The sequence below is a fragment of the Chinchilla lanigera genome, unplaced genomic scaffold, assembly GCF_000276665.1.
Source record: "Chinchilla lanigera isolate Chin_1 unplaced genomic scaffold, ChiLan1.0 scaffold00097, whole genome shotgun sequence".
Classification (NCBI taxonomy): Eukaryota; Metazoa; Chordata; class Mammalia; order Rodentia; family Chinchillidae; genus Chinchilla; species Chinchilla lanigera.
Genome location: NW_004955498.1, coordinates 3,997,736 through 4,004,338, shown reverse-complemented (window position 1 = coordinate 4,004,338; position 6,603 = coordinate 3,997,736).

The following is a 6,603-nucleotide window of genomic DNA, read 5'->3' as shown; positions in this document are numbered from 1 at the left end:
AAATAAATAAATAAAAAAAAAGAAAGTTAAGAGCTACCAACATTCATTGGCATAAGATAGACATTCCTATTCCAAAAGTTACAAATAGGGTGATATAAAGAAATTTGACCTTTGCAAGACCAAAATCCAGCTGGGAAAACATTAAATCCCAGATTTTCACTTCCAGCATCCCTGGGAATCTGTGGCAAGTTGTGAACTGCAAAGGGCTTGGGTGGCTTCACCTATATGGCAAAGCCAGTGGTTTTAGCTGCCATGGGTTTTCTCTGGGGCTAACTCTGCTCTCTCCTTGCTGTTTTCCTCAGGTGATCCATGTTTCTGGCTTCTTCAAACTTCTGGGATCTCTACTGTGCCTTTACCTTTGCCTTCACACTCACTGCTTCACAAAATGCCCTCTGAGGGACACACTGCTTCATCTCCCAGGCCTTTTCCTGAAATATGGGTAGAAGCTTTCCTGAACACACAACTCTTGCATTTTGCATGCATCTAAACTAGCACCAACTGTGTGATGCCATGCTCTTCCACCAACAAAGCGATCAACAGGTTTCCTTCTCTCTTACCTGTAGGGGTCAAGTGCCTATGAACCAAATTCCACAGAACAAATTCTCTACACCAGGGCCATTCTAGAACATGGTGCTCTGGGGCTGTCTTCTCAAAGCAAAGTCTTTCACTTTTGCAATTTTGAGGCTGCAAATGATGGAGTCCTCCTGTTTCTTGTGATGCCCTCAGGCCATCTTTCCTATTCTTGTCTTTTTTCTCTGCAATCAGGATCTTCTCTGCTCTGTCTTTGCAGTCAACAGTTTTACTGGAGCTTCCTTTCTGGCCAAACTCAAAAGTTTTAAGTCATTCTGCTGGCGTTTTGCTTTTTAACCTCATTGTAAATCTGACTAAAAGCCCACAACAGTGGCCATCTATGGTCTCAATATTAGACCACCTTGAAATTTCTTCTGCCAGATGAATGAGTCTGCCCACCTTAATTTCAGACTCAGACAAAGTGTCAGCACAACAGCAAAAAATAGACAAACTATGCCAAGGCATAGCATACATGGTCTGGAGTCCAGCAGCCAATGTAGTCCTTTTTCCCAGCAGAAAACTCCTGGGCCTAGTCTTTACCAGTAGCATTTCTATCAGCCTCTGGTCTTCTGATTTCTGACCATAATATCCCATCAAGTACCAGCTAAGGTGTTTGAGCTCTGTGATTTCAGCCTGCATCTTTCTCTGAACCTTTCCAAACTCTTTCCCTTCCCACAAGCCACCTCCAAAAGCTTCTAAACATGGTTAGGTACAGTCGTAGCAATGACCCCACTATGCATCTATCAAATTCTGTTTTAGTTAATTTTGTTGTTGCTGAAACAAAATACCTGACACCCACAAGTTGAAGGAGGAAAGATTTATCTGCTTACACTTTGTAAAAGTTTCAGTCCATAGTTAGTTGGCTCCAAGACAGAGAGGTACATGGCAGAGGGGCATTGCAGAGGACAAACAGTTCATTGCAGGCAGACAGGAAAAACAGTTAGGGGCTTAAACAGCATCTGTCTGTCTCTTTTATCTTATTCAGACTTCTTAGGGTGAATAGCACTCACAGCCTTAATCCTAGTGCCCTTGAACCTAACTAGCATTGCACCATGAATCAGTTCCAGCATCACACATTCGAGATCCAGCCACCTCTGGAAAAGCCCCACGTAGAACTGAATGAGGCTTTGGTGGGACATCTATAGGCAAGCAATAGCACTGAGGTTATGGTAACACTAGAACTACCTGCTTTCACCAATTGTTCAATATATATCAGGAATTTGGCAAGGTGCTTAAATACATTTGTTATATTCCACTGGGCCTATAATCAAAAACATGTGTCAAACCCATTTAATAGATGAAGAAGGTGAGGCCTAATAACTGTGGGAATTTCTCAAGATTGCTGTGTAGTAAATGAGAAGGTCAGGACTAGACTTAATGTGTGAGGACATCCAGTTCTATTTCTCCCAACCTGAACCCAACCATGATTCTGAATTTAGTTCTGTACACAGAAAAATGAAAATAACATCTCCCAGAGTGTACGAATACACAGTATCCAAGTCACTGAATTCTGTCCTGAATTAAGAATGCAAAACTGAGCAGGTGATGGCTGCACCTACTCCCCAGGGAACTCCCTACAATCACCTGCCCTGAACCACGTCATGTAGAAGGCCTTGGCTGTCGCTTTGCTAAACCCAGAAACAGCCTTTCTGACACGGTAAAAACTTTGGAGTGCCATGTTTAGACGCCATGTTGTCTGTCAGAGCAGCAAGATAACTCATTCTCTAACTTCCCCAAAGGATTGGCAAGTACTTTGATACACAGCATAATCTATTCCTGTTGTCACCAGGTTAACTAGGATGGTCTTTGAGACGATGTGGACATTTTTGGTGGATTCAAATAGAATGGGTTACTAGAAAATGTCTACAGAATACAGAAGCAGTTGCATGAGCTTACAATCTTGATCAACACCCACAGCTCCCTCATAAGCGGTGGGTGAGGCAGGACCATACATATCACCACAGATAAAGAAAAACAACTGCCAGGGCTGAATTCTTCCAAATTCTGAAGTCCGCTGACTATGTGCTAAATGTTTCTTTGTTGATCTGAAAATAAAATAAAAAACACCTTCCTTCTGCAGTCTCTGGTCTGTGTCCCTCCCCACAGGGAAGTAGTGGTTTTCAGTATACTGAATGGCACTAGTTCTGATACTCAGAAAATGACAGTCATGTTGGGTGTAGGGTCAACACACAGGTAGGAGCCATCTGTGAATCCAAAGACAGGAGAAATTTCTCATCCTGCTATGACTGCAGATTATTGTGAAGGGAAAAATAGATGCTAATGAGTGAAGAACAAGAACCCCTTCTGCTAATATTTTTAAAATAATATGGAAATGAGATTGATTCTGTATCTGAAGCATCTGTCCCATAGTAGGTGACACTTCAATCAGCTGGAGAATTTCCACAACTATTGCAACTTCAGAGAAACTCCTCCAATATGGGATAAGAATTTTATCTTAAAAATCCTAGTTGTTGGTATTGGTTGAGTGCCCTGTAAGTGATCACGAATGCCGACACTACAGGTCCTCCTCCATGCACCACTTGTCTTCCCTGCTCTGTTACACAGGGGAGCATTATAGTCCACTTGCAATTAGGAAGGGTAAATACATGATCATTCTAAGAGGAAGAAGTTCTAACTGATCATTTCATGGCAGAAACGTTCCCATTCTTGAGGACTCCGCCTCAAGGAATGTGAAACACCATCAGACCCTTTGCTTATTTGTTGCAGCACGTTCATAGGAGACACTGGAGGAGTCCTGGAATAATACACCATGGCCACACGGCACACAGATCTCTCTGCATCCATGCTGCGGATGTTCAGCCATTTATGTTTGCTCTCTTTGACAGGAGCAAGTTGATTCTTACCTTGAAGGCCCTGAGCAGAAATCACCCCACAGAACTGACTGCAGGGTTTCCTTCATACCACCCACACTCTTAAGGCTACTGAGATTTACCTGTCAATCCCATGACAGTTGTGATGTCCTCCCCAGGGTCCCCAGATGGGGACCCAAATCACCCAAATTCCTGTGCTGACTGAGGTATCCTTGTCCTGTTTCTATGCTCCATTGGTCCGCCCTCCACCTGCCCAATTTGAAGCCTTATGAGTTCTTTGTACTTACTAACACCTGCTCAGCCCAAGATAGGACACAGTGCTGGTGGCAACATGCAGAATCCCTATTTGCAGACCCCTGGTAAAAATTCTTAGGTAGTAATTGCTGCATGATTTCAGAGCAGTAGAGATGTTCATCCAACAGAAGTATATGATAAATATGCTTCTCATTCCAAACAGACAGTTAAACAGACTCAGGTTTAAAAGCTGAGCTGAGAGCAGGCACTGCATGAGAAGTCAGTGTAGATATGAGCTTTGATTGATAGATGCTTCTGTGAATTTCAAACTGCTCATTTCACAGCAGGAAAGTTCACATCCTCAGAGGACCACTCCGCAGTGAGTCTAGTTGTTTTTTCCTGGAACAGTTCTCATGAGAAAGGATAGTATACAAATACTGGCCCCTCTGTTTTCTTTGGTTCATAAAACACAAGAATAGTCTATTGCCCTTCCAGGGAGCCCTCAGTTTCAGCCAGCCCTTGTGATCTTCTTGATAGTGCTAAAGGGCACTAAAGTTACTACAAGGAGTTTCATTTATTTGCAGATGACTGAATCAAAACAGGCCATATACTTCAGCAATAAGGAAAAAAGATTATATCTAAAGCTATCTCCGGGGAGAAGAAAGGATGAATTTGCCACAAAAGCCCATCTCACCTCATACAGGGAGGTAAGGGCTTTTCGTAAGTAGGAACAGAGGGGAGAGAAGGCACAGGCAGATGATGCGGATCTCCACACCTGCCGTATCACTTCCAGGATTCCTCACCTCAACCTCCTCTAAGCTGGAGGCCAGGCTCCTGGGACTGCTGGTATCTGCGTATTCTGGCACTTCTTTTGGGCTGAGGACAGGAAGGGGTATTTGTTATGAACAGAGGGAGAACGAGTTTGGATAAGTTCCTTATCTCTAAAACTAAAAAATATTAAATTGTTGTCTTTGTTACTTTTTTCTCATTGCTGAGACAAAATACTCAACGCCCAAAATTAAGGAAGGAAAGTTTCATTTAGCTCACAGTTTGTGGAGGTTTCATTCCATACCTGGGTGGCCCTTAGGCAGAAGTTAGCAAAGCAACAAGAGCAAAGGGGGAAATGGCAGTGTGTGCAAGCCTCTTTCAGTCCCTTATATTGTAAGAAGGCTACCCCCACGCAGCGGGCGGCACTCACATAGTTAATCTTCTAAACTTCTCAAGTTGGCACATTGAAAAACATCCTAGAGCAGGAAAAGCATGTCCCTTTCACCCCAGGATGTAGAACTGCTGAGTCACTTAGCCAAACCTCTAGACTCAAGTTGACACAATGTATCAACCCTAACAATTGTATAGTGTTGGGGCTCGGGATTTTGCTCAGTGGCAAAAGCACCTGCCTGGCAAGCCCAAGGTCTTGAGTTCGATTCCCGGTACTAGAAGAAAAGCAAAACAAAACAAACAAACAAAAAAACAATTGTATAGTGTCATTTGTCATTGTTAGTCACAGGAGCTCATAGGTTCATGTAACACAGACCTTTCTCCCTCAGGATTTATATCCCCTGATATGTATGCTTTCTCCAGGCTATGAAGAGTGACTTTGCCCATGTACCATGGGAAACAAGCAGGGGATTGCCAAGATATATTCAAGGGGATCATCTGGATATCTCTCTCTTTCTGGTATATAAGAGCTTCACTTCCTTCTCATGAAGGTGCAGGCCGTTTATCTCACAGGATTGTGACTCCTGTATGTTCCAGCGGGAAACAAACCAGAAGGACTAGAAAACCCACAGGTGAAGTTAGAGAAGGCAGCTCCTTCCAGCAGCATTGGTCTTGCGTGTGCCGTGTTCACTGTTTTACGGATTCATCAGCACACTGAAAAGATGCGCTTAGGTGAGCGCTAAAGCGTAAAGTTAACTAGGAATCTCAGTGTCTCTCTAGGTGGAAGGATTCTTAAGCAGTAAATGCTTTTATCTAGCACTGTCCAATATGGGGCCCAGCCACTACATGTTGCCATTTAATACTGAAATTTGTCTAGTGTTACTGAGAAGCTACAATTGCAACTTAATTTTACATATAATTTGTAATCATCATATATTTTCAAATACTTAAATCTTATTTCAAAGCACAGATGGAGAAGTTCAGAATATAGACCTGTGGGGTGGAGGCTCAAACCCCCACGGAGGACACAGGGAGTGACAAGAAGTGGGGTCACCCCAAGCCTTGGTTATTGTATCCTGTCTTCTACGTTTTGCTGGCAGATGAAGATAATACGTCTAGTTTGTATTGGACTGAGGAAGATAACAGCTCATCTTTACAGGTTATCATTTTCTAATTTGCAACCCATTTTCTCTTTGAAGTAGTTGTTCCATTGCTCATCAGGACCAGCAGCTCCTCTGTGGTCAGGTGTTAGACAGCAACTTTGGATGTTCTATCATGTGTGCCCTGAGGACCTGCTATGCCTTATGTGATACTGGGGTTCAGGAGATCAAACAAAATATCCAGAATTCATAAATCTGCTCCCTTGAAGAATTCTCTTAGTGGTGCCTGATGAAGCACTAGCAACAAGGGAGTCAAACCCATATGGACACATGTGCAATGTGCAGTCTGGAAAAGGCTTTGCAAGGGGACATATTCATTCAAATACAGCTGGGTTGCCATCATGAGGATTGCTGTCATATTAAGAGTTTATCAGTGGTCCTTGTGCCTGGCAGGGTAAATATTTTGCAGCAGCAGTAGCTGGATGAGCCTTGATGACCGGGATCCCATGCTGGTGACCTCATACAGACCCTACTACATTCCTTCCACCATGGCTGCTCCACACCTCAGGCCGCTGTGTAGCACTGATGCTGTCAGTGACAGGCTCACGGGTATCAACCACTCTGCTCATCCTGTCTTGATTGTTCAGTGTGTCTCCCTCATGAATTTTCTTCTGTACATTAAAATGCAGTACAGTTTTATCTTTATTATC